Raw genomic sequence first — 21,364 nt, 5'->3', positions numbered from 1 at the left:
TGAAGATGGTCTCTCTCAAGCAACCCTGCAACCAAATAACAAAGAGTCGCTTGTGTCCCCAACACACCCAATACAATGGTAAATTGTATAGGTGCACCAGTTCGGCGAAGAGATGGTGATACAAGCGGTATATGGATGGTAGATAAAGGTATTTGTAATCTGAAATTATAAAAACAGCAAGGTAACGAATGATAAAAGTAAGCGTAAACGGTATTGCAATGCTAGGAAACAAGGCCTAGGGTTCATACTTTCACTAGTGCAAGTCCTCTCAACAATAATAACATAATTGGACCACATAAATATCCCTCAACATGCAACAAAGAGTCACTCCAAAGTCACTAATAGCGGAGAACGACTGAAGAGATTATGGTAGGGTACGAAACCACCTCAAAGTTATTCTTTCCAATCAATCCGTTGGGCTATTCCTATAAGTGTCACAAACAACCCTAGAGTTCGTACTAGAATAACACCTTAAGACACAAATCAACCAAAACCCTAATGTCACCTAGATACTCCAATGTCACCTCAAGTATCCGTGGGTATGATTATACGATATGCGTCACACAATCTCAGATTCATCTATTCAACCAACACAAAGGACCTCAAAGAGTGCCCCAAAGTTTCTACCAGAGAATCACGACGAAAACGTGTGCCAACCCTATGCATAGGTTCATGGGCGAAACCCGCAAGTTGATCACCAAATCATACATCAAGTGAATCACGTGATATCCCATTGTCACCACAGATATCCATGGCAAGACATACATCAAGTGTTCTCAAATCTTTAAATACTCAATCCGATAAGATTACTTCAAGGGGAAAACTCAATTCATTACAAGAGAGAAGAGGGGGAGGAGAAACATAGGATCCAACTATAATAGCAAAGCTCGCGATACATGAAGATCGTATCATCTCAAGAACACGAGAGAGAGAGAGATCAAACACATAGCTACTGGTACATACCCTCAGCCCCGAGGGAGAACTACTCCCTCCTCATCATGGAGAGCACCGGGATGATGAAGATGGCCACCGGAGAAGGATTGCCCCCTCCGGCAGGGTGCCGGAATGGGTCTATATTGGTTTTCGGTGGCTACAGAGGCTTCTGGCGGCGGAACTCCCGATCTATTGTGCGTTCTGGAAGTTTTAGGGTACGACAATATATATGGGTGCAGGAAGTACATCGGAGGAGCCACGGGGGCCCCACGAGGTAGGGGGCGCGCCCTAGGGGGGGCGCCCCCACCCTCGTGAGCACCTCCCGTATCTCCTGACGTGGAGTCCAAGTCTATCCGGTGGCTTTTGTTCCAAAAATAACTTCTCCAGTTGATTTCGTTCCGTTTCGACTCCGTTTGATATTCCTTTTCTTCGAAACACTGAAATAGGCATAAAACAGCAAATCTGGGCTGGGCCTCCGGTTAATAGGTTAGTCCCAAAAATAATATAAAAGTGGAAAATAAAGCCCAATATTGCCCAAAATAGTAGATAATATAGCATGGAGCAATCAAAAATTATAGATACGTTGGAGACGTATCACCCCTCCGGTGTCTATATAAACCGGAGGGTTTTAGTCCGTAGGACAACAACAATCATACCATAGGCTAGCTTCTAGGGTTTAGCCTCTCCGATATCGTGGTAGATCAACTCTTGTAATACTCATATCATCAAGATCAATCAAGCAGGAAGTAGGGTATTACCTCCATCGATAGGGCCCGAACTTGGGTAAACATTGTGTCCCCCGCCTCCTGTTACCATCCGCCTTAGACGCACAGTTCGGGACCACCTACCCGAGATCCGCCGGTTTTGACACCGACACCCGTAACGGCTAAAGCTCCTTTCACCCATGGATGTTGCATAGTTGCTGGAGAACAAATAAAACTCTTTTTCATATTTTCATAAGAAAGAAATCTAACATTGGAAGGGATGACCGAGTTTGGAATGGCTGAGCTCTGTAGTTCTCCCATCGTGAATCCAACTCGTAAACGAGAAGTAACTTCTTGATCCTCTTCCATGGCATCTATCCTTTTCAAGTCGGCCTCCACCTCTTCTTCCGTTGATGGACCAAAGTGGTCAACATCGCAGTTTGCTCTTGGCCCCGGTGTGGAATGAGACACCCGACTCTCCCTGACCGACTCTTGAGAAGACATCTTGCTCTAAATCTGTATCAGAAACAACTCGAAACAAAAACAGAGGATGTTTGCGTGGTACGGTGGTCAAAACCTTTGGGAGATTATATAATGAATTTTTACCGACCAAAAGGAGTATCGTGCAAGAAAACGGAGTCCGGAGGGAACACAAGGTGCCCACGATGCAGGGGGCACGCCCAGGGGGTAAGGGGGGTAGGGCGTGCCCTCCACCCTCGTGTCCTTTCCGGACTGCTTCTTATTTTCCTATTTTCTTAAATATTCCAAAACGGAAAAAAATTGCTAGTAGAACTGTTTTGGAGTAGGTTTACTTACCGTACCACGTACCTATTCCTTTTCGGAGTCTGAAACGTTCTGGAAAGTGTCCCTTATGTGTTCCTCCGGGGTTATGGTTTCAATAACATTAGTTTCAACATTTATGGGATTACCCGAGATATAATGTTTGATTCTTTGACCGTTCACCACCCTCGGGTTAGTGCCTTCGAAGTTGTTGATTTTTATGGCACCCGAACGATAAACCTCCTCGATGACGTAAGGAACTTCCCATTTTGAGAGGAGTTTGCCTGCAAAAAGTCTTAAACGATAGTTGTATAGCAATACATAATCACCTACATTAAAATCATGTTTTTGTATCCTTTTATCATGCCATATTTTAACTTTTTGTTTAAACAGTTTGGCATTTTCATAGGCCTGGGTTCTCCATTCATCAAGTGAGCTAATGTCAAAAAGCCTCTTCTCACCGGCAAGTTTGAAATCATGATTGAGCTCTTTAATGGACCAATATGCCTTACATTCTAGTTCAAGAGGTAAGTGACATGCCTTTCCATAAACCATTTTATACGGAGACATACCCATAGGATTTTTGTATGCAGTTCTATAGGCCCATAATGCATCATCAAGTTTCTTGGACCAATTCTTCCTAGATCTATTAACAGTCTTTTGCAAAATTAATTTAAGCTCTTTATTGCTAAGTTCTACTTGACCACTGGACTGTGGATGATATGGAGATGCAATTCTATGATTAACATCATACTTAGCAAGCATTTTACGAAAAGCACCATGAATAAAATGTGAACCACCATCAGTCATTAAGTATCTAGGGACTCCAAACCTCGGAAAAATAACTTCCTTAAGCATCTTAATAGAGGTGTTATGATTGGCACTACTAGCTGGAATAGCTTCTACCCACTTAGTAACGTAATCAACATCAACTAAAATATGAGTATACCCATTAGAGGAAGGAAACGGTCCCATATAATCAAAGCCCCAAACATCAAATGGTTCAATAACAAGTGAATAATTCATAGGCATTTCTTGACGTCTACTAATATTACCAATTCTTTGACATTCATCGCAGGACAAGACAAACTTACGGGCATCCTTGAAGAGAGTAGGCCAATAAAAAATGGATTGCAATACCTTATGTGCAGTTCTGTCTCCAGCATGGTGTCCTTCATAAGCTTCAGAGTGACACTTGCGTAGAATCTGTTCCTGTTCAGGCTCAGGTACACAACGTCTAATAACACCATCTACTTCTTCTTTATAAAGATGCGGGTCATCCCAGAAGTAGTGTCTTAAATCATAAAAGAACCTTTTCTTTTGCTGGTATGTGAAACTAGGTGGTATAAGCTTAGCAACAATATAATTAGCATAATCAGCATACCATGGAGCAATACGAGAAGCATTTATGACAACTAATTGTTCATCAGGAAAGCTATCATCAATAGGTAGTGGGTCATCAAGAACATTCTCTAACCTAGACAGGTTGTCTACAACGGGGTTCTCAGCTCCCTTTCTATCAATAATATGCAAATCAAATTCTTGTAGCAAGAGAACCCATCTAATAAGTCTAGGTTTAGCATCTTTATTTTCCATAAGATATTTAATAGCAGCATGATCAGTGTGAACAGTTACTTTAGAATCAACAATATAAGGTCTGAACTTATCACAAGCAAACATAATTGCTAAAAATTCGTTTCAGTAGTAGCATAATTTCTTTGAGCACTGTCTAGAGTTTTACTAGCATATTGAATAACATTTAATTTCTTATCAACTCTTTGTCCTAGAACAGCCCCTACAACATAATCACTAGCATCACACATGATTTCAAATGGTAAATTCCAATCGGAGGTTGAACAATAGGTGCAGAAACCAAACCTTTCTTAAGTATTTCAAATGCTTCTACACAATCATCATCGAAGACAAAAGGAACATCATTTTGTAAAAAATTATTCAGAGGCCGAGAAATTTTAGAAAAGTCCTTAATGAACCTCCTATAAAAAGTGGCATGACCAAGGAAACTTCCTATACCTTTAATGTCCTTAGGACACGACATCTTTTCAATAGCATCAACCTTAGCTTTATCAACTTCAATACCTCTTTCAGAAATTTTATGCCCCCAGACAATACCTTCATTAACCATAAAGTGACACTTCTCCCAATTCAAGACAAGATTAGTTTCTTCACATCTCTACAAATCTCGATCAATGTTGCTTAAGCAATCATCAAAAGAACTTCCGTAAACGGAGAAATCATCAATGAAAACCTCAACAATCTTTTCACAAAAGTCAGAGAATATAGCAGTCATACGTCTTTGAAAGGTAGAAGGTGCATTGCATAAACCAAAAGTAATACATCTATAAGCAAAGGTACCGAAAGGGCAAGTGAAAGTTTTCTTTTCTTGATCCTCTTTTGACACAGTTAATAGAGAGAAACCAGAATAAACATCTAGAAAGCAAAAATGTGTATGTTTGGATAATCTTTCTAGCATTTGATCAATAAAAGGTAAATGGTAATGATACTTTTTAGTAGCTTTATTTAATTTGTGGAAACCAATTACCATTCTATAACCTGTAACAATTCTTTAAGGGATCAATTCATCTTTATCATTAGGAACAACCGTAATACCTCCCTTCTTAGGGACACAATGGACAGGACTTACCCATTGACTATCAGCAACGGGATAAATTATACCTGCCTCTAGAAGCTTTAGTATTTCTTTTCTTACCACTTGTTTCATCTTAGGATTTAACCTTCGTTGGTGATCAACAACCGGTTTAGCGTCTTTCGCCAGTTTTATTTTGTGCTGGCATAGAGTGGGACTAATGCCCTTAAGATCATCAAGAGTATATCCAATAGCAGCACAATGCTTCTTCAGAGTTTTCAATAATTTCTTTTCTTCATGCTCTGAAATGTTAGCACTAATAATAACAGGATATATCTCTTTCTCATCAAGATAAGCATATTTAGGAGTATCAGGTAAAGGTTTAAGCTCAAACACAGGATCACCCTTAGGTGAAGGGGGATCCCCTGAGATTTCAACAGGCAAGTTGTGTTTCAAGATAGGTCCCTATTTAAAGAATACTTCATCTATTTCCCTTCTTTCATTCATAAGTATATCATTTTCATGGTCTAGCAAATATTTTCTAACGGATCACTAGGAGGCACGATAATAGAAGCAAGACCAATAATTTCATCTTAACTAGGAAATTCCTTATCATGGGGTTGTCTACGAAATTTAGCAAAATTAAACTCATGAGACATATCCCCTAAACCAACAGAAATAATATCCTTATTGCAGTCTATCTTAGCATTAACAGTATTCAAGAAGGGTCTACCAAATATAATGGGACAAAAGTCATCTTGTGGGGAACCAAGAACAAGAAAATCAGCAGGATATTTAACTTTCCCACACAAGACTTCAACATCTCTAACAATCCCAACTGGTGAAATAGTATCTCTATTGGCAAGCTTAATTGTAACATCAATCTTTTCTATCTCAGCAGGTGCAATATCATGCATAATTTTTTGTATAAGGAATGAGGTATTGCACTTGCACTAGCACCCATATCACATAAGCCATGATAGCAATGATCTCCTATTTTAACAGAAATAACAGGCATGCCTACAACAGGTCTATGTTTATTTTTAGTATCAGGTCTAGCAATTCTAACAGATTCATTGCAGAAGTAAGTAGCATGCCCATCAATGTTATCGGCCAAGAGATCTTTAACCATAGAAACACTAGGTTCAACTTTAATTTTCTCAGGGGGTTTGGGTGTCTTAATATAACTTTTGTTGACCACAGTTGAAGCTTTAGCATGATCCTTTATTCTAACAGGGAAAGGTGGTTTCTCAATATAAGTAGTAGGAACAATAGGATCATTATAAGTGATAGTCTTTTCTTCAACTTTAACAGGTGCAACTACTTTTACTTCATTGGGAGGATTATATTTAAACCACTTCTCCTTAGGGAGATCAACATGAGTAGCAAAGGATTCACAGAAAGAAGCTACTATCTCAGAGTCAAGTCCATATTTAGTGCTAAATTCATGGAAAGCATCGGTATCCATAAAAGATTTAACACAATCAAACTTAGGTGTTATACCTGACTCCTTACCTTCGTCGAGGTCGCAATATTTAGAGTTGCGTTTAATTCTTTCCAATAAATTCCATTTGAATTCAATAGTCTTCATCATAAAAGATCCAGTACAAGAAGTATCGAGCATGGAGCGATTACTGAGAGAAAGCTGAGCATAATTTTTTTGAATAATCATTTCTTTTGAGAGCTCATGATTGGGGCATGAATATAACATTGACTTAAGCCTCCCCCAAGCTTGAGCGATGCTTTCTCCTTCACGAGGCCAAAAATTATATATTTAATTACGATCACAATGAACAAGATGCATAGGATAAAACTTCTGATGGAATTCCAATTTCAATCGGTTGTAGTTCCATGATCCCATATCATCACATAGCCTAAACCATGTCAATGCCTCTCCCTTCAAAGATAAAGGGAGGACCTTATTCTTGATAACATCCTCGGGCATACCTGCAAGCTTAAATAATCCACAAACATCATCCACATAGATTAGGTGCAAATCGGGATGTAATGTTCCGTCACCTGTGAAAGGATTAGTTAGCAGTTTCTCTATCATACCCGAAGGAATTTCAAAGTAAACATTTTCAGTAGGTTCAGTAGGTTGAGGAGCAACTCTTTGCTCTACTGGTCGGGGTGAAGATACCCCGAACAAGCCCCTCAAAGGATTATGTTCCATAGTAACAAGTGACAGTAAATTTCAGCACACTATATAAATTCTTCCTTGCCAAATTCCACCTACCAAAGGAGCTTCACTCCTCGGCAACGGTGCCAGAAAAGAGTCTCGATGACCCAAAAGTGTAGGGGATCTATCGTAGCCTTTTCGATAAGTAAGAGTGTCGAACCCAACGAGGAGCAGAAGGAAATGATAAGCGGTTTTCAGCAAGGTACTCTCTGCAAGCACTGAAATTATCGGTAACAGATAGTTTTGTGATAAGGTAATTTGTAACGGGTAGCAAGTAATAAAAGTAAATAAGGTGTAGCAATATGGCCCAATCCTTTTTGTAGCAAATGACAAGCCTGTACAAACTCTTATATAAAGGAAAGCGCTCCCGAGGACACATGGGAATTATCGTCAAGCTAGTTTTCATCACGTTGATATGATTCACGTTCGGTACTTTGATAATCTGATATGTGGGTTGACCGGTGCTTGGGTACTGTCCTTACTTGGACAAGCATCCCACTTATGATTAACCCCTATTGCAAGCATCCGCAACTACAACAGAAGTATTAAGGTAAACCTAACCATAGCATGAAACATATGGATCCAAATCAGCCCCTTACGAAGCAACACATAAACTAGGGTTTATGCTTTTGTCACTCTAGCAACCCATCATCTACTTATTACTTCCCAATGCCTTCCTCTAGGCTCAAACAATGGTGAAGTGTCATGTAGTCGACGTTCACATGACACCACTAGAGGAAAGACAACATACATCTCATCAAAATATCGAACAAATACCAAATTCACATGACTACTTATAGCAAGACTTCTCCCATGTCCTCAGGAACAAACGCAACTACTCACAAATCATATTCATTTTCATAATCAGAGGGGTATTAATATGCATAATGGATCTGAACATATGATCTTCCACCAAGTAAACCAACTAGCATCAACTACAATGAGTAATCAACACTACTAGCAACCCACAGGTACCAATCTGAGGTTTGGATACAAGAGATGAACTAGGGTTTGAGATGAGATGGTGCTGGTCAAGATGTTGATGGAGATTAACCCCCTCCCGATGAGAGGATCGTTGGTGATGACGATGGTGATGATTTCCCCCTCCCGGAGGGAAGTTTCCCCAGCAGAACAGCTCCGCCGGAGCCCTAGATTGGTTCTGCCAAGGTTCCGCCTCATGGCGGCGGAGTTTTGTCCCGTGAGCTTGCTTGTTATTTTTTCTTCGATGAAAGACTCCATATAGCCAAAGATGGGCATCAGAGGGCCAGCAAGGGGCCCATGAGGCAGGGTGCGCGCCCCCACCCTCGTGGACGGTGGGTGGCCCCCTCTGGTAGTTCTTTCGCCCAATATTTTTTATATATTCTGAAAATAATTCCCGTGGAGTTTCAGGACTTTTGGAGATGTGCAGAACAGGTCTCTAATATTTGCTCCTTTTCCAGCCTAGAATTCCAGTTGCCGGCATCCCCCCTCTTCATGTAAACCTTGTAAAATATGAGAGAAAAGGCATAAGTATTGTGACATAATGTGTAATAACAACCCATAATGCAATAAATATCGATATAAAAGCATGATGCAAAATGGACGTATCAACCCGATACAGAGGCACCGCACACCCCCTATGCTTCACCGATGAGGTAATGGAGCACAAGTTCCCTGAAGGTTTTTAACCCGTGAACATCCAATCATACGACATCACAACAGATGCCGCACTATGGATTGAAGATTTTCTTCTCCACATTCACATGGCTCGTGGTGATGATCTACACGCCATCAAATACCTTCCCCTAAAACTTAAGGGGCTAGCTTGGCACTGGTTAAACAGCCTCCCAGAAAACTCTATTGGAAGCTGTGAATACTTGTAAGATGCCTTTAGAGACAACTTCCAAGGCACTTATGTCCGGCCTCCAGATGCCGATGACCTCAGTCATATAGTCCAACAGCCCGGAGAATCGGCTAGGAAATTCTGAACCAGGTTCCTAATTAAAAAGAACCAGATTGTCGACTGTCCGGACGCCAAAGCCCCAGCGGCCTTGAAACATAACATCCGTGATGAATGGCTCGCCCGAAACCTCAACCAAGAAAAGCCAAAGTCCTTGGCAGCCCTTACAACACTAATGACCCGCTTCTACGCGGGCGAGGATAGCTTGCTAGGCCGTAGCGGTAACAGTAGCAGCGACCCCGGCACTTCTGAAGCCCGAAACGGCAATGGAAGGCCCCGACGCAAAAATAATTAAGCGTCGGAGCATCAATGATGATATAGAGAATACGACAGTCAACGCCGGATTCAGTGGCTCCAAACCCGGTCAACGGAAGAAGCCATTCAAGCGAAACAAAGACGGTTCATCAAGCCTAGACCGAATACTTGATCGACCTTGTCAGATCCACGACACTCCTGATAAGCCTGCCAACCATACCAACAGAAGCTGTTGGGTCTTCAAATAGGCCGGCAAGTTGAATGCCGAACATAAGGAGAAAGGGTCACTGATATGTCTCCGTCATATCTATAATTTTTTATTGTTCCATGCCAATATTCTACAACTTTTACATACTTTTGGCAACTTTTTATACTATTTTTGGGACTAACATATTAATCCAGTGCCCAGTGCCAATTCCTGTTTGTTGCATGTTTTTTGTTTCGCAAAAAATCCATATCAAACGGAGTCCAAACAGGATAAAAAATTAAGCAATTTTTGGAATATATGTGAATTTTGGGAGGTGGAATCAACGTGAGACAATGCCCGAGGGGCCCACGAGGGTGAGAGACATGCCCCAGGGGGTAGGGCCCTCCCTAGGCCCTCATGGCCACTCCGTAAGGCGGTTGGTGCCCTTATTTCGCCGCGAGAAAGCCAATATCCGGATAAAAATCGTGTCAAAATGTCAGCCCAATCGGAGTTACGGATCTCCAGGAATTTAAGAAATGGTGAAAGGGCAGAATCAGGGAGCGCAAAAACAGAAGGAAACAAAGAGAGATCCAATCTCGGAGGGGCTCTCGCCCCTCCGCTGCCATGGAGGCCATGGACCAGAGGGGACACCCTTATCCCATTTATGGGGAAGGTCAAGGAAGAAGAAGAAGAAGTGGGGCTCTCCCCCCCTCTCTCCCGGTGGCGCCGGAACGCCGCCGGGCCATCATCGCGACAACGATCTACACCAACAAATTCATCGCCATCATCACCAACTCCCCCCCACTATGCAGCGGTGTAACCCCTCTTTTACCCGCTGTAATCTCTACTTAAACATGGTGCTCAACGCTATATATTATTTCCCAATGATGTATGGCTATCCTATGATGTTTTAGTAGATCCGTTTTGTCCCATGGGTTAATTGATGATCGTGATTGGTTTGAGTTGCATGTTTTATTATTGGTGATGTCCTCTCTGTGTCATGCAAGCGTGAGGGATCCCCACTGTAGGGTTTGCAATATGTTCATGATTTGCTTATGGTGGGTGGCGTGAGTGACAGAAGCACAGACCCGAGTAAGTAGGTTGTTTGCGTATGGGAGTAAAGAGGACTTGATGCCTTACGTTAATGATCTTTAGTAGTTGTGGATGCTTGCTAGAGTTCCAATCATAAGTGCATATGATCCAAGAAGAGAAAGTATGTTAGCTTATGCCTCTCCCTCAAATAAAATTGCAATAATGATTACCGGTCTAGTTATCGATTGTCCAGGGACAAATAACTTTCTCACGACAAAAAGCTCTCTACTGAAACTAACTTAGTTGTGTCTTTATCTAAACAGCCCCTAGCTTTTATTTACGTGCTCTTTATTATCTTGCAAACCTATCCAACAACACCTACAAAGTACTTCTAGTTTCATACTTGTTCTAGGTAAAGCGAAAGTTAAGCGTGCGTAGAGTTGTATCAGTGGTCGATAGAACTTGAAGGAATATTTGTTCTACCTTTAGCTCCTCGTTGGGTTCGACACTCCTACTCTTCTAAAGAGGCTACAATTGATCCCCTATACTTGTGGGTTACCAAGACCTTTTTCTGGCGCCGTTGCCGGGGAGCAATAGCGTGGGGTGAATATTCTCGTGTGTGCTTGTTTGCATTATCACTAAGTGGGTTTTATTTGCTGTTCTAAGTTGTTCTCTATCTTTAGTTATGGATATGGAACACAAAATACCAAAAAAGTTAGGTTTACTTGCTACTCATGGAGATGGGGAACCTCCTAAAGCCCTCGATGCTCATTATGTGAAAGATATTATGCACTAGTTTAATAATCCTGAGAAAACCCCATTCAATTATATAATGGGAGACACATTGGATCAACGTGAATACTTTAGGGATTATCACTTGACTCAAAAAGGGAAACTATTATGGGATCAAATTTATATGTTGCATTGGTGTGCTCGGAAACTATGCTTGAGATATGATTATACTTGTTGCTCTAGGATGAAGGCTCCACACCCCCCTTTTCATGCAAATTCAATGATAATGAAACCTTAGCTTCTTATGCTAATGGTATATATGATTACTATGATGTGGAATGAATAGAAGAATTTGTTGCTTTTAAGGGTGCTTGTGAAATTGGATCTTTGTTTAAAGAGTTTGAAGATTTTGATGATTCAGTTTATAGATCTAAAAATTTATCTATCCTTAAATATTGCTATGAGAATTATAAATACAATTATGATATTGATGAATTTATTGAGAAAGTCTCCGCTGTCCGAGAAGAGACTAATAATTTGTAGGAGTCTATGGAAGAATAAATTGATGAAACTGTGAGCTCATTGGATGAAAAAGATGATGAGGAGAGCGAAGAACAAAAGGAGGAAGATCGGATTAGCTACCCATGCCCACATTCTAATGAGACTAACTCTCCAACTCATACATTATTTAATGTCCCTTTGTTCTTACCGAAGGATGAATGCCTTGATAATTGCTATGATCCTGTTGATTCGTTTGAAATATCCCTTTTTGATGAACTTTATGCTTGCTATTCTTGTGGCCAAGATGCCAATATGAATTATGCTTATGGAGATGAACTTGCTATTGTTCCTTATGTTAAACATGAAATTGTTGCTATTGCACCCACACATGATAGTCCTATTATCTTTTTGAATTCTCCAAACTACACTATATCGGAGAAGTTTGCACTTATTAAGGATTATATTGATGGGTGGCCTTTTACCGTTGCACATGGTAATTTTGATGAATATAATATGCATGTGCTTGCTGCTCCTACTTGCAATTATTATGAGAGAGGAACTACATCTCCGCCTCTCTATGTTTCCAACACGATAAAATGGCAAGAAACTTCTTATGCTATGCATTGGCCTTTACTTGATGTGCACGAATTGTTCTTGTATGACATGCCGATGCATAGGAAGAGAGTTAGAATTTGTCATTGCTTGATATATGTTGCTTTGTGCTCACTACTAAATGCCAAATCATTGCTAATTCAAATTGGCTTTGATATACCTTGGGATCCGGGTGGATTCATTACTTGAGCACCTTATGCCTAGCTTAATGGCTTTAAAGAAAGCGCTGCCAGGGATGCAAGCCGGAAGTTTTAGAGAGTCATTTATTTCTGTTGAGTGCTTTTATAGAGTTTAAAAACAAAAAAATAAAGAGGGGAACCCAAAACTTTTCAAAAAGGAAAGTGAAAGTGAGACAGACAAGCATTGTTGAAGTGAGGGAGCTCCTTGAACTTTGTTCATGCTCACGGAAACTTTGTGAATCTTGATTACAGAAAATTTTCAACAAAAATAATTATCCCCTTGTACAATTCCATTGTATTATAAAAGTAATGTGCCAGGATTTGCCTTTAGGATGTTTACATTGCTTGTTGGTTTGTGCGGTGCAAAACAGAAACTTTGGCTGTAGTACACGATTTTACATTTTTTACTGGAACGTCAAACGGTTCTGAAACTTTTTGCACTGTCTTTATATCCACATTGTTTATTTTGCATAATTGTTTCAGAATTTTTGGAGTACCAGAAGTATGGTGAATGTTTAGATTACTACAGACTGTCCTATTTAAGACAAATTCTGTTTTTGATGCATTGTTTGCTTGTTTTGATGAAACTATTGATTTCTATCAGTGGATTAAGCCATGGAAAAGTTATATTACCGTAGCTACAATGCAAAAAAAAATATGAATTGGATTGCAACAGTACTTAGAGTAGTGATTTGCTTTATTATACTAACGGATCTTACCGAAGTTTCTATTGAGTTTTGTGTGGAAGAAGTGATCAAGGATCGAGGAGGTCTCGATATGAGGATAAGGAGGAGAGGCAATAGCTCAAGCTTGGGGATGCCCCAAGGCATCCCAAGTAAATATTCAAGGATACACAAGCGTCTAAGCTTGGGGATGCCCCGGAAGGCATCCCATCTTTCTTCAACAAGTATCAGTATGTTCTCGGTTTCGTTTCGTTCATGTGATATGTGCAAATCTTGGAGCGTCTTTTGCATTTAGTTTTCAATTTTCTTTGATGTACCATGCTGGTATGGATAGTCCATGGTTGATTTGTAGAATGCTCTTTTCACTTCACTTATAGCTTTTGAGTATGGCTTTATTGAATGCTTCATGTGCTTCGCTTATATCATTTGAAGTTTGGATTGCCTGTTTCCCTACACATATAAAACCGCCATTTGTAGAATGCTCTTTTGCTTCACTTATATTTGTTAGAGCGTGGGCATCTATTTTATATAAAGAATTAAACTCTCTTGATTCACTTATATCTATTTAGAGAGTTGACAGGAATTGGTCATTCACATGGTTAGTCATTAAATCCTACATAAAACTTGTAGATCACTGAATATGATATGTTTGATTCCTTGCAATAGTTTTGCGATATAAAGATGGTGATATTAGAGTCATGCTAGTGGGTAGTTGTGGATTGTATAAATACTTGTGTTGAAGTTTGGGATTCCCGTAGCATGCACGTATGGTGAACCATTATGTAACGAAGTTGGAGCATGAGGTATTTATTGATTGTCTTCCTTATGAGTGGCGGTCGGGGACGAGCGATGGTCTTTTCCTACCAATCTATCCCCCTAGGAGCATGCGCGTAGTACTTTGTTTCAATGACTAATAGATTTTTGCAATAAGTATGTGAGTTCTTTATGACTAATGTTGAGTCCATGGATTATACGCACTCTCACCCTTCCATCATTGCTAGCCTCTTCGGTACCGTGCATTGCCTTTTCTCACCTTGAGAGTCGATGCAAACTTCGCCGGTGCATCCAAACCCCGTGATATGATATGCTCTATCACACATAAGCCTCCTTATATCTTCCTCAAAACAGCCACCATACCTACATATCATGGCATGTCCATAGCCATTCCGAGATATATTGCCATGCAACTTCCCTCATCATCATATACATGACTTGATCATTTATTGTCATATTGCTTTGCATGATCGTAAGATAGCTAGCATGATGTTTTCATGGCTTGTCTGTTTTTTGATTTCATTGCCACGCTAGATCATTGCACATCTCGGTACACCACCGGAGGCATTCATATAGTCATATCTTTGTTCTAGTATCGAGTTGTAATATTGAGTTGTAAGTAAATAACAATGTGATGATCATCATTATTAGAACATTGTCCCATGTGAGGTTATCAAAATAAAAGTGGCCACAGAAGCCCAAAAGAGAGAGAGAGAGAGGACAAAGAAGCCTACAAAAAAAGAAAATAATAATAAAAAAATGAGAGAAAAGATAGAAGGGACAATGTTACTATCCTTTTACCACACTTCTGCTTCAGAGTAGCACCATGTTCTTCATATAGAGAGTCTCATGAGTTATCACTTTCATATACTAGTGGTAATTTTCATTATAGAACTTGGCTTGTATATTCCAACGATGGGCTTCCTCAAGTGCCCTAGGTCTTCATGAGCAAGTAAGTTGGATGCACATCCACTTAGTTTCAGTTTGAGCTTTCATACACTTATACCTCTAGTGCATCTGTTGCATGGCAATCCCTACTCCTCGTATTGACATCAATTGATGGGCATCTCCATAGCCCGTTGATTAGCCGCATCGAGGTGAGACTTTTCTCCCTTTTTTGTCTTCTCCACACAACCTCCATCATCATATTCTATTCCACCTATAGTTCTATATCCATGGCTCATGCTCATGTATTGCGTGAAAGTTCAAAAGGTTTGAGAACATCAAAAGTATGAAACAATTGCTTGACTTGTCATCGGGGTTGTGCATGATTTGAATATTTTGTGTGATGAAGATGGAGCATAGCCAGACCATATGATTTTGTAGGGATAACTTTCTTTGGCCATGTTATTTTGAAAAGACATGATTGCTTTATTAGTATGCTTGAAGTATTATTGTCTTAATGTCAAATGATAGACTATTGCTTTGAATCACTCGTGTCTTAGTATTCATGCCATGATTAGATTACATGATCAAGATTATGCTAGTAGCATTCCACATCAAAAATTATATTTTTTATCATTTACCTACTCGAAGACGAGCAGGAATTAAGCTTGGGGATGATGATACGTCTCCGTTGTATCTATAATGTTTGATTGTTCCATGTCAATATTCTACAACTTTTACATACTTTTGGTAACTTTTTATACTATTTTTGGGACTAACATATTGATCTAGTGCCCAGTGCCAGTTCCTGTTTGTTGCATGTTTTTCGTTTCGCAGAAAATCCATATCAAACAGAGTCCAAATGGGATAAAAACTCATGGAGAATTTTTTGGAATATATGTGAATTTTGGGAAGTGGAATCAGCGCGAGACGATGCCCAAGGGGCCCACGAGGATGAGGGGGGCGCCCCAGGGGGTAGGGCACGCCCTGGGCCCTCGTGTCCACTCCGTAAGGCGGTTGGTGCCCTTCTTTCGTTGCAATAAAGACAATATCCGGATAAAAATCGTGTCAAAATTTCAGCCCAATCGGAGTTACGGATCTCTGGGAATTTAAGAAACGGTGAAAGGGCAGAATCAGGGAGCCCCTCCGCTGCCATGGATTCCATGACCAGAGGGTAAACCCTTCTCCCATCTAGGGGGGAGGTCAAGGAATAAGAAGAAGAAGAAGCAGAAGAAGGGGGACTCTCTCCCCCTCTCTCCCGGTGGCGTCGGAACGCCGTCGGGGCCATCATCGCGACAACGATCTACACCAACAACTTCACCACCATCATCACCAACTCTTCCCCCCTTTATGCAGCAGTGTAACCCCTCTTTTACCCGCTGTAATCTATACTTAAACATGGTGCTCAACGCTATATATTATTTCCCAATGATGTATGGCTATCCTATGATGTTTGAGTAGATCCGTTTTGTCCTATGGGTTAATTGATGATCGTGATTGGTTTGAGTTGCATGTTTTATTATTGGTGCTGTCCTCTCCGTGTCACGCAAGCGTGAGGGATCCCTGCTGTAGGGTTTGAAATATGTTCATGATTTGCTTATGGTGGGTGGCGTGAGTGACAAAAGCACAGACCCGAGTAAGTAGGTTGTTTGCGTATGGGAGTAAAGAGGACTTGATGCCTTATAATGCAATGGTTGGGTTTTACCTTAATGATCTTTAGTAGTTGCGGATGCTTTCTAGAGTTCCAATCTTAAGTGCATATGATCCAAGAAGTGAAAGTATGTTAGCTTATGCCTCTCCCTCAAATAAAATTGCAATAATGATTACCAGTCTAGTTATCGATTGTCTAGGGACAAATAACTTTCTCGTGAAAAAAAGATCTCTACTGAAACTAACTTAGTTGTGTCTTTACCTAAACAACCCCTAGCTTTTATTTACGTGCTCTTTATTATCTTGCAAACCTATCCAACAACACCTACAAAGTACTTCTAGTTTCATACTTGTTCTAGGTAAAGCAAACATTAAGCGTGCGTAGAGTTGTATTGGTGGTCGATAGAACTTGAGGGAATATTTGTTCTACCTTTAGCTCCTCGTTGGGTTCGACACTCCTACTTATAAAAAGATGCTACAATTGATCCCCTATACTTGTGGGTTATAAGTCGCCCAGTGAGGATGACGACGAGGAACCTCGCACATCGAAAATAGGGGGTCAGAAGAAATTTCCCCCCGAAGTCAAAATGGTGAACATGATATACATCACCCATATCCCCAAGAGGGAGCGCAAGAACGCGCTAAGGGACGTCTATGCGATAGAGCCAGTCACCCCAAAATTCAACCCATGGTCGGCCTGTCCAATCACCTTCGATCGTAGGGACCATCCGACCAGTGTACGTCACGGAGGTTTGGCCGCATTAGTCCTCGATCCAATCATCAACGGATTCCACCTTACGCGAGTCCTCATGGACGACGACAACAACCTTAACCTGCTTTATCAGGACACAATCCACAAGATGGGTATTGATCCATCAAGAATCAAGCCCACTAAATCTACCTTTAAACGAGTAATACCCGGTGTAGAGGCCTACTGCACGGGCTCAATCACATTCGAAGTGGTCTTCGGCTCGCTGGAAAACTTCCGCAGCGAAGACTTGATCTTCGATATCATCCCCTTCCGCAATGGCTACCATGCACTGCTCGGATGAACCGCGTTCGCTCGTTTCAATGCAGTCCCGCACTACGCCTATCTCGAACTCAAGATGCCCAGACCACGCGGTGTTATAACAGTGAATGGAAATATGGAACGCTCCCTCCGCACTAAGGAGCACACCACGGCCCTGGCAGCAGAAATACAGGGTGGCCTCATTATGCCAACTATTACGTCGGCGGCCAAGTCCTTGGACACTGTCAAACGAGTCCGGACTACCCCATCATACGACAGTCCAGCTCATCAGGAGCTCGATTAGCAATCTGGCCTCCATCTCATCCCCTGCCGAATTGTGGCATATGTGCCACGCGTACATAATTACGCACTAAAAATACCATGGGAAAGGATGGAGGCACAAAAAGGACAATGCCTGCAATACAGCCAGACCCTACCAGGAAACTCACATTCCTCTTCTTCTTACTTTATTTTATTTTTCTTTCAGGTTCCCTCAAACCACATCACCCTTTCGACGGTACCAAGGCCTCTTTCCGTGGCCTTTTATGAAAACACTGGTCGATGATCCTCTCGAAGGACAATACACCAAGGAGAAAAGCCGCATAGACGCGTGCCAGAGTACCTAAAAGATCCTTAAAGATCACCTCGTCCGCTTTCAGGACGCATGCATGGTTTCCCCTTGTGTTCACATGTAAAATAGCCTTGTTGCTTCTTGCACTATTTGTATCAATACGTTCTGATGTATCAATCAGACTATAATGGAAACAGTTTTTAGCCCAAACCTACATGGTGTCGGCTCATCTCTTAACATACGTTTCCCTGTTTTTATCTGATTATCATGTACACCTTGGTATGGCCTAAATTGCCAGGGGCTTTATTAAGCCGCGTACATCTTTTAAATATTGAGAAGTCTGAACACTTTAATAGTGCAATTCGGCGTCCTGAATATAGTATTATATGCATTGGCTTCGAATCATGTCTTTGGTCAATAGTTGGGTTGCCCGGCTCCTGTGCTTGCTACCTTACATTCCGTCTGATCGGCTAGGGTAGTAAAGGGAGAACTACTGCGATTGTGTTTCTGGTTCACCCGGACAAACACCTCAGTAGAGAAAGCCGAAAATTGGCTGTCATGATGCGGTGAGAGCTGGTCAGCTATTCGGTGACTAAGTATAAATCTTTAGCGATTTCTTCCGCATTATGCGATAGGCCGGCCTCCACCCGGCCGGGCATTCACAACACCTGAGTTCGGATAATCGAACAATACTAGGGGCTGCGCCCGCACTCCCATTATAAAACTCCTATGGCTAAGTGAGGGCGATAAAGCCGTATAGTCCGACTGCCTGGTTCACCGCACTAACACCTTCACGGACCAGTACGATGGGTCAAGTGTGTTTTAAGTGTTGTGCCTAACACCCTGGTACTACCTACGTGGGGGCTGAAGCCGACGACTGGCCAACTCTCGGATATCATAAACAGCCGCACAGGAGGAGGTATTTTTATAAGCAATATATCATACATAAGCCTTGTCTCATGATACAAGAGTAGACAACATAATACATTCATTTAAATATGATGTCCTTCGAACATTAGCCCTCTACAATGCGGGATCCTTTCAGGACATCATCAAAGTACCTCTCTGGCATGCGATGCTCTTTCCCAGCGGGCGGTCCCTCAGTCGCAAGCTTGACAGCATCCATCTTCGCCCATTGCACCTTGACGCGGGTGAAGGCCATCTGCGCACCTTCAATATAGGCCGACCGCTTCACGACATCAAGCCGAGGGCAGGCGCTGACCAGCCGCTTGACGAGACCGAAGTACCTACTGGGCATGGGTTCGGCGGGCCAAAGATGTATTATTAAATCCCTCATGGCCAATTCAGCCACCCTATGCAGTTCGGTCCATTGTTTCAGCTGGTCGCTGAGGGGCACAGGATGCTCTGGCACAAGGTACTGTGACCAGAACAGCTTCTCCATTGAGCTCCCCTCTTCGTCCCGGAAGAACTCCGTGGCATCAGCAACACTCCGGGGTTAGAAAGATGTACCTTTTCTTCACAAATTTGCTCTGCAGGTTAAAGGCCTTACCCGCTGCAATTTGCCTTGCCTCCTGGATCTCCCGGACATCGCTTTGGGCTTCGGCCCGGGCTTCTTGTGCACTTTGGAGTGCCTTGGCAAGTTCAGAATTTTGCTCCGAATTCTTGCGCTCTAAGGACTCACATTTGCTTATGGCATCCTTGAGCTCTTGCTGGACTTCCTCCACCCGCAATTCATGTTTAAGGCGGGAGGCTCATTCCTCCTCCGCCTCCTTCTTGGCCTTGTCCAGCACACTCTTGAGGGCCTCGACCTCAGTCGTGTCAGCTGCAAACATAATTATGAAACTCATTGAGATTATACATCGTAGTTGGCATCGTTGCAGATGTATTTCGGTATTACATACCTTGCGTTTCTTCTAGCTTCCGCCTTAGCTCGGACGCTTCAGCGGCATGGGAAGCTGACGCCTGCTTCGCAGCCTGCTTGTTCAAACAGATTTGTGCGTTAGTCTCCCACATGAGTTATTAGATCCTATGTTCGGTTTTCTTTCCGAATACCGAACAGAGTCTCAGGGGCTACTATCTATACACAAGCATTCTTTTAAAAGATAATGTAAAGCACATACCTCAAAGCCTCTTAAAAGTCTGGTGTAGGCTTCGCTCAGTCTGCTTTTCGCGGACTGAACCTTTTCAATCACCATACCCATAAGGGTATGATGTTCTTCCACAATGGTGGCACTTTGAAGAGCTCTCACCAAAGTGCCCGGCGCCTCCGCATTGACAGAGGTCACCGGAATGGTATAGTAGGCGCGCCCCCTTCTCGCGAAGAGTGTTGCTCCTCTGACTCCGGAACCGTGTGGGTTTCCGGAATGACATTTGGTTGGAGGCCAAACTGGACATGGCCCCCGTCTCCTTTCTCCATGGGGGTCGGTTCCCCCATGTTCTTGGCAACCTCCGGCACCTCTCCCTGTTCCGGAAGGGTCCTTTAGGACGACACCTCGATGTTATCCGCGGCAGTGGGGGAGGAAGCTGGTGGAAGCGAATTCCCGGAAGAGGAGGATCGCTGGCACTACAAAAAAATACACTTCGATACGTGTTTGTCACAGTAGGTCGCTTTTTTGTCATGCGTGTACATCCATGACAAATTTATGACAGAATCAAGATAGTCATACATGTGCTGTCGTAGAAGTGTTCCATGACATTACCAAAATTATCATCACGGAAGTGTCCACTTCCATGACGATAAATCGCGCGTCACAGAAGTGCTTTTGTCAAGGGTGACCGACACGTGGCATCCACCGTAACGGAACGCCGTTAAGCTATCGGGTCGGGTTTTGGCTCCGATAACCCGTTAATAGCCCCGACCAATGGGGATTTTTCACGTGTAAAATCATCATTGGCTAGAGGAAACATGTGTCGGCTCATCGTCGGGACATATGTCATCCACTCACTGGACAGAATGCGCCTATGATAAGTCGACACATGGCACGTCCCAACAAGTTTAAATGGGCCGGCCCACCTAAAGGCCCACAAGATTTTGCAGACCATAATGGGCCGGCCCAGCTAAAGGCCCACGAGATTTTGCGGACCATAATGGGCTGGCCCAGCTAAAGGCCCACAAGATTTCACGGGCCATAATGGGCCGGCCCAGGTAAAGGCCCACAAGATTTTCGTGTGCCATAATAGGCCGGCCCAGGTA

The sequence above is a fragment of the Triticum urartu genome, chromosome 3 (genome assembly GCF_003073215.2).
Source record: "Triticum urartu cultivar G1812 chromosome 3, Tu2.1, whole genome shotgun sequence".
In the NCBI taxonomy this organism is placed as follows: domain Eukaryota; kingdom Viridiplantae; phylum Streptophyta; class Magnoliopsida; order Poales; family Poaceae; genus Triticum; species Triticum urartu.
This window is presented reverse-complemented; position numbering follows the sequence as displayed.